Source organism: Mytilus californianus, unplaced genomic scaffold (genome assembly GCF_021869535.1).
Source record: "Mytilus californianus isolate M0D057914Y unplaced genomic scaffold, xbMytCali1.0.p SCAF_7, whole genome shotgun sequence".
NCBI lineage: Eukaryota > Metazoa > Mollusca > Bivalvia > Mytilida > Mytilidae > Mytilus > Mytilus californianus.
In genome coordinates, this window is record NW_026262723.1 from 87,011,806 (window position 1) to 87,020,513 (window position 8,708).

Here is an 8,708-nt window from a genome sequence, read left to right on the forward strand (position 1 = left end):
ACGAAAATCGACCAAAAGACAAACAACAGTATACAAAACACAACATAGAAAACTTTATAAATTGAACTCTTTCATTTACATGTACACGCTTAAATTACGCTCTTGCTTTAAAGTGATCTGAAGCGTTCTAGATCAAACAAAAACGATAACCTATGAGATGAAATATTCAAGATCTAAGAGCTTTAGGTCAATTTACAGTAAAAGGGTCATGTCACAGATTTTTGTAAGATTTTGCATACAACTAGCTGCGGTAAGTTAAACTTGAACTAAAAATCTAAAATAACAATTCAATTTTTTTCTGAAAAAATAATAAATGAATTCTTTCAAAATAGATGTAGATTCGTTTTTGAAGTATTAGACAATCTGTTTCAGTGTTGGTATTGGAAAACATCGATAAAAGACGTTTTCTGGCTAAACAACGTTTCCCTTCTTTCGACCTTCTGTGGGATATTTTTCAATAAGAACATTACTTTGAATGTTGAAATGGAAAAATTGAAGTCAATGACAGTCGACTATTTACATCATTAAAACGGAAATATATCATGCAAAAATATAAAATTTTAAGAAAAAACCTATGCATGCACTGGGTAGACAGAAAGGAGTTCTGAAAGATGATCATACAGTCAGTTCACTTCTACTCTTAAATTTTGTGTGAACATACATACATGTACTTGACAGAACATCAAATATTATCGCAGTCAATGTGTGTCATTATTATGTTACATTGTTCTTTGTTCTCATGATTTAGAGCACTAACTGTCTAATCTCAAAACATTAAAAATAAAAAAAAAGCATACAAGATATTCGATTTGTATGTGTGCATTCAATGAATCGTTGATCTTATTTGAAAAAAAAATCACGATTCATAGCATAAGGCCCTATTATTAGTAAAGTAAAATGGAGAGTTGTGAAACATAGATACTTAACAAAACAAAGCAAAACGTAAGTATACATTTAATATTGTTAAGTTTTATTTTACGATTTATTAATTATAGGAAGATAGCTGTAAATAACTAAAGTTACTTTTTATGTCCTTTTACGTAATCCTATTCCTTTATACTTTTAACATGTGATGATTTTGCATGAAATTAAAAGATTTATTGATTATTATAGGATTAACTTTCTGTAGAAAATATCACATCCATATTCAGGACGGTAACATGTTAATGTGATATGAATATGATCTGCTTTGTACTATACCGACAAATAGGTCCGGTTTTAACGTGCTAGTCAATGTTACAATTCGCAAGAAAGCGTTTACACCGTACTCGAACCCATGCACGACTAACATATACTCCTACTTCTGAATGATGCGTGCTTGGTCGTAATGACGAAGAACCAGCAAATGCCAATTTTAATTTCTTTGATTTGACCTGGCCTTGAATAAAAGATACTCATCACGTACTCGATTTAATCCTCCTACTACTAAGGAACAGAGAGAGTTTAGACGAATAGAACTAAAGTCTCGAATGACAAGGTTATATAATATGTTTCTTATATTACTGAGAGACTTTATATATATATAAGCAAAATCTACAAATCTTTAATAAAACAAAAATTTTAATAAGAATTAAGTACATAAAATAGGCAAAGCACGCCTTAAAATGTACATGTAACATGGATGAAAAACTGAATAGGGATAAAAAGATAACAAAAAATAGTATTTTTCTATTTCGTTTAATCTTTCTGTCGTTACTGTTGAAATACAAAGATTGTAAAGTCATGAAATATGAAAAATAATTGAATAAATAGACATTGTGATCTTCAATTTTTTTATGTGTGTAAACATTCTACAAAATTTTATGGGTCTTGGTTGAACCATGTTGGACGATATATGTTATGATATTGTATCCACTTAAAAATGACTTTCCTGAACCGCCCGTCCACCAAAAATCCTACTAGGAGACGGATTTGACTTCTAGTCGGTAATGCAAAGGATTCTTTACACGTCTTTTGGTATGATTTAAATGAAGAATATCTAAAGCGATTAAGAAAGTTATCATCGTAAACTATGCAATGTTATGGTTTGATATATACATTCTATTACATGTACTTTCCACTTTAAGTTAAAAGGTACAATCTCTTTTACAACTTTTAAAACTACTTTTAATTTACAGATACAAAGATGGCTACACAACGTGATAATTACCTTCGTATAAATAATCTGTTCCACAAAATTGCGGAACCAACAATTGATAAACAGATGGAAAATTACCTCCACAGAACAAACCAATCGCTGGAGAAATTTCTCAACAATACAAATATTAAGCATACAATCATGCATTTGTACTGGAACGATAAAGTGTGCTGTGAGAATGTTCAAAACTGCACCAGTTCCAAGAATCGTCCAATCAGCCGTGACAAGCTTGATGCTTATTATGATTACGGTTACAAGATAAACTCACATTGTAATATTCACCCATGTCTGTGTCACATTATTGCCAAACGCATCTTGTCTCGAGATCTAGAGATGCCACAACTTGCTTTCTTATTTCGGCAATTCGAAATTTTGTCGCCAGACATTTTAGAATCGGTCGATATCATTCTCAAAGTCCATACAAAGTTGAAGCTTGACTACACAGACCAACGAATAAGAGCAAATGACTTTGAAAAGATGTGGGCTACCTTATCTCCAAATCTCCAAAAGTTAGGAGCAACACAGCATGATATTGGCTTGGTCAGAATTAGCACAATTGAAGACTCAAAGATAAAGCAGATCGATATGACAAGCCCACAAGTATGTTTATATAAATGTTTATATATTTTTTTGTTACTTTAGGTCAATAAACATATAAAAGACGAAATTCACTCATCAATACATAGTATTACCCAATTCTAAATATTGTTATTGATGGTGTTTTTGTTTTTTTGGTGTTCATGCTTCGAGAGAAACTATAGTAAATCTTATAAGTGCTTTACATATTTTATCATCGTTTGAGATATAGAGGATTTAATATTTTCAACTGACAAATTGTTGAAATAACAGTAATCTCTTTAACAATTCTACAACTTCATTTGTATTTATGAAGTTTTATATCGATCTCATAACAACATATTCTTCAACATTTTTAACAACTTATAGATAACTATTTAATTTTTTTATTTGCTTAAGTGTCCAGTGGCACACCAAGGACGAGAAACTTTTATTCTATTTACAAAAACAAGAATGTGTCCATAGTACACGGATGCCTCACTCGCACTATCATTTTCTATGTTCAGTGGACCGTGAAAATGGGGTCAAAACTCTAATTTGGCATTAAAATTAGAAAGATCATATCATAGGGAACATGTGTACTAAGTTTCAAGTTGATTGGACTTCAACTTCATCAAAAACTACCTTGACCAAAAACCTTAACCAAAAACTTTAACCTGAAGCGGGACAGACGGACGAACGAACGGACGAACGGACGCACAGACCGAAAAACATAATGCTATAAATGGGACATAATTAGGTTCTGCAAGATAGAACGACAAGGGAAAAAGGGGGGAAATAATTTTAACTGTCACTGGAAAACAATGGTATGTTGGAAAGAGGCAGAAATTGTTCTTGCAACAGACAACCTATAGATGTTGCAGGACTTTTAGTGTTCTTTAGAGTGCAGAGATTTAAAGTCCCCGTTCTGACCGAACGTGTCTAAAAATGTCTACACCCCGCACAGCAAACGGATGAGCCATATTTGAAAAGGTTAAACTGTCGGTCGAAAGAAGATCAATGTAACACGGGTTATGTTCTTCTCATATATTTTATGATGGTATAATACTAAACCCCTAACAGGAGGGATTGTGCCTGATATTCATATGATGAAGACATAATCTTTCAATCAGTTTAATTGAGGTCTGGAGCTGGCATGTCAGTAACTGCTAGTAGTCTGTTGTTATTTATGTATTATTGTCATTTTGTTTATTTTCTTTTGTTTCCTATTCTGACATCGGACTCGGACTTCTCTAAAACTGAGTTTTACTGTGCGTACTGTTGTGCGTTTGTTTTTTCTACATTGGCTAGAGGTATAGGGGGAGGGTTGAGATCTCAAAAAACATGTTTAACCCCGCCGCATTTTTGCGCCTGTCCCAAGTCAGGAGCCTCTGGCCTTTGTTAGTCTTGTATCATTTTTAATTTTAGTTTCTTGTGTATAATTTAGAGTTTAGTATGACGTCCATTTTCACTGAACTAGTATACATATTTGTTTAGGGGCCAGCTGAAGGACGTCTCCGGGTGCGGGAGTTTCTCGCTGCATTGAAGACCCATTGGTGGCCTTCGGCTGTTGTCTGCTCTATGGTCGGGTTGTTGTCTCTTTGACTCATTCCCCATTTCCATTCTCAATTTTACAATGTAACAATATTTCTTTACTCCAATCACCCTTGAGAAAAGCTAGATTTGATATTTTTCTCTATGTATAAAAACAGAGACTGCCTTTATTCAAATCATTTTGTACACAGAATTAAAATAACAGATAAAAGGAAAACAGGAAAAAAAAAGAAGAAATCAAATTCTGGACAGCAACAAAATAAAATAAAATGAATAAATAAATCACATTAAAACACATACACACGCACACATACACATACAGAGGAAAAAAAACCAATACAAGTTCAAGTGTCACAGTCAGCTAATACTATTTTCAACCTGAGTGGTAATGATATTCGCATTCAATTTAAGTTGAAACAATTATTGTTCAACGTTTAATCCACATGAAACTTCAGCGTTGTTACACATTTCAAAATTAAACATAAATAGGATGTTGAATCAATGTTTTTTGCCTGAGAGGTAGATATAGAATTGTAAAATAGATCAGGTATATTATCATTGAAGTAATTTATACAATATTTTCCTACATCTCTAATCATATTGTTTTTCATTTTAGAGGAGATGTACAGAACTGACGTTGATCATCATCAATTTAATAGTTGTATCCTTTCAAAATAGTTCTCTGGACATTTCATCAACTTTGTTGATAGTTATTATCATTCAAGCTAGACACATTTACACCTACAATTATGGAAATAAGCAACATTATAACTAATTTGCCATACTTAAAAGTCTCTATTTTGCAAAATGTCTGGATTGTTCTTTTTTTTTAAGTACATATAATTACTAAATGTTTATTGAATTAAAATCAAATTGTAAAGATAATTTAACGCTTCATTTGTTCGTTGAAGCATCATTTAAAATTGTTGACTGATATTCGCCTTTTAAACGTTGATAAGTAAATACAAGTGCGTAGACTAATCGAAAATCAAAAATGTCAGAAACAATACAGAATAAAACGAAGAAGAGGTGAGAAAAACAATAAAAACTAAACAAAATACATTGGTTGTCTCGTTACTTTTCAGAAGTCATTAGAACGTCGCAAGTTGACAAAATAGTACTAGTTTATTACACTTCCTTGACGTTCAACTACAGATTTTGGTTTTACTGGTTGCTGTTATTGCCTTAGTGATTACCATTGCTATTTATACCTTCTAAAAGGTACAGTTATACCTTTGAAGCTTAATTTATATTAACTTTGATTAATTGTATTTTGGTCATAAATTAAAGCCCTTTCTTCTTTGTTGGCGTGTGTTAATATTCAATTACTAGCATGTCACAATGTTGTTCTACTAATATGAATATATATGAATTGTATTTAAAATGATGCACTTTAGTTCAAAATATATTTTCTCCTCTAAAAATTACATAGAATTTTTTTTAATTATAAACAGAAAAAAAACACAAATTAAGCGAGTTATTGAATATACTTCAACAAAGAATTTTAAGTTAATGTGGTTATTTATCTTGTAAGACTAAGGTTAACAGGCAGAACTTTTTGGAAGTATGATTTGTTACTTATCTTGCAGGACTAAGGTTAACAGGCAGAACTTTTTTGACGTATGATTTGTTATTTATCTTGCAGGACTAAGGTTTACAGGCAGAACTTTTTGGAAGTATGATTTGTTATTTATCTTGCAGGACTAAGGTTAACAGGCAGAACTTTTTGGAAGTATATTTTATTATTTATCTTGCAGGACTAAGGTTAACAGGCAGAACTTTTTTGAAGTATGATTTGTTATTTATCTTGCAGGACTAAGGTTGACAGGCAGAACTTTTTGGAAGTATGATTTGTTATTTATCTTGCAGGTCTAAGGTTAACAGGCAGAACTTTTTTATAGTATGATTTGTTATTTATCTTGCAGGACTAAGGTTAACAGGCAGAACTTTTTTGAAGTATGATTTGTTATTTATCTTGCAGGACTTAGGTTAACAGGCAGAACTTTTTTGAAGTATGATTTGTTATTTATCTTGCAGGACTAAGGTTAACAGGCAGAACTTTTTTGAAGTATGATTTGTTATTTATCTTGCAGGACTAAGGTTAACAGGCAGAACTTTTTGGAAGTATGATTTGTTATTTATCTTGTAGGACTAAGGTTAACAGGCAGAACTTTTTGGAAGTATAATTTGTTATTTATCTTGCAGGACTAAGGTTAACAGGCAGAACTTTTTTGGAAGTATGATTTGTTATTTATCTTGCAGGACTAAGGATATCAGGCAGAACTTTTTTGAAGTATGATTTGTTATTTATCTTGCAGGACTAAGGTTAACAGGCAGAGCTTTTTGGAAGTATGATTTGTTATTTATCTTGCAGGACTAAGGTTAACAGGCAGAACTTTTTGAAAGTATGATTTGTTATTTATCTTGCAGGACTAGGGTTAACAGGCAGAATTTATTGGAAGAATGATTTGTTATTTATCTTGCAGGACTAAGGTTAACAGGCAGAACTTTTTGAAAGTATGATTTGTTATTTATCTTGCAGGACTAAAGTTAACAGGCAGAACTTTTTGGAAGTATGATTTGTTATTTATCTTGCAGGACTAAGGTTAACAGGGAGAACTTTTTTGAAGTATGATTTGTTATATCTTGCAGGACTAGGGTTAACAGACAGATCATTTTGGAAGTATGATTTGTTATTTATCTTGCAGGACTAAGTTTAACAGGCAGAACTTTTTTGAAGTATATTTTGTTATTTATCTTGCAGGACTAAGGTTAACAGGCAGAACTTTTTTGAAGTATGATTTGTTATTTATCTTGCAGAACTAAGGTTGACAGGCAGAACTTTTTGGAAGTATGATTTGTTATTTATCATGCAGGACTAAAGTTAACAGGCAGAACTTTTTGGAAGTATGCTTTGTTATTTATCTTGCAGGACTAATATTAGCAGGCAGATCTTTTTGGAAATATGATTTGTTATTTATCTTGTAGGACTTAGGTTAACAGGCAGAACATTTTTGAAGTATGATTTGTTATTTATCTTGTAGGACTAAGGTTAACAGGCAGAACTTTTACGAAGTATGATTTGTTATTTAGCTTGCAGGACTAAGGTTAACAGGCAGAACTTTTTTGCAGTATAATTTGTTATTTATCTTGCAGGACTAAGATTAACAGACAGAGAGTATGAAGAAACAAACCAATGATACAATGGAAATGAATGACAATGACATCAATCCTATTCCAATGACGTGTTTCTATGTTTGACAAGATTAACATCAAACATCCATTTAATAATGCATGGAAATATCCATATTTATCTCCAAATCGAATAGAATTGTTTTCATAAAACTGACATGATTTAAATGGTATCACATTTTGATTTTAAATTTTCATTTCATATCGCTGTCATGTGCTCTTTAATGTTTATTGTTTATATGTTGATTTTTAGCAGATGCGAGTAATTTTTCAAACTGAAATTGAATGTACATACTCTTTCATACAAAATATAATTTATTTGTTTATTCATGACATAGAACAGTATCTACTTCATTGTGTCTTGAAGAAGTGCTAATATACAATGAATGGAGATTTGCCAATATGCATCTGTGTGAGAACCGGATGCCAAAATAGTCTCCGCTTTACATTTCGATCTTTTCAGATAAAAAAAACTAATAAGCTGACTCTTCTAATATTAAACATGAAAATAATGGGTGGTTTTGCATTTACTGGAACGATCTTTCACATGCCGATATACTTCCATTGATATACCACATCTAATTATTCCAACTTTTCATGTATTTCAGATTCCGATATGCTGATATACCACCCTCTAATATACCACATGACGATATACAAGTATCACCTTCTGCTATACTGCATCTAAATATACTAGTACCGCCCTTTAATAAATTACATGCCGATATAACTCCGTCTGATATACCTCATGATATTAACCCTACCTCTGCTATACCAGATACCTATAAACAAGTACCAACTTCTGCTATACCTTATGACAATATACTAGTACCGCCCTCTAATATAGCACATGCCGATATAACTCCCTCTGATATACCTCATGATATTAACCCACCCTGTGCTATACCACATACCTATAATCAAGAACCACCTTCTGCTATACCGCATGTCAATATACTAGTACCGCCCTCTAATATAGCACATGCCGATATAACTCCCTTCGATATACCTCATGATATTAACCCACCCTGTGCTATACCACATACCTATAATCAAGAACCACCTTCTGCTATACCGCATGTCAATATACTAGAACCTCCCTCTAATATAGCACATGCCGATATTAATCCCTCTGATATACCTCATGATATTAATCCACCCTGTGCTATACCACATACCTATAATCAAGAACCACCTTCTGCTATACTACATGTCAATATACTAGTACCACCCTTTAATATATCACATGTTGATATTACTCCCTCCGATA

The 8,708-nt window shown here is 32.3% G+C and overlaps 1 long non-coding RNA gene across 1 annotated transcript; it reads left to right on the forward strand.

Moving 5' to 3' along the window:
• The first annotated feature begins 863 nt into the window (after positions 1-863).
• Positions 864-7,778, forward strand: LOC127707926 (uncharacterized). Its single transcript, XR_007985098.1, has 5 exons — positions 864-942; positions 2,118-2,737; positions 4,863-4,907; positions 5,402-5,467; positions 7,403-7,778. It is a non-coding gene; the product is annotated as an uncharacterized LOC127707926 (long non-coding RNA).
• The last annotated feature ends 930 nt before the right edge of the window (positions 7,779-8,708 follow it).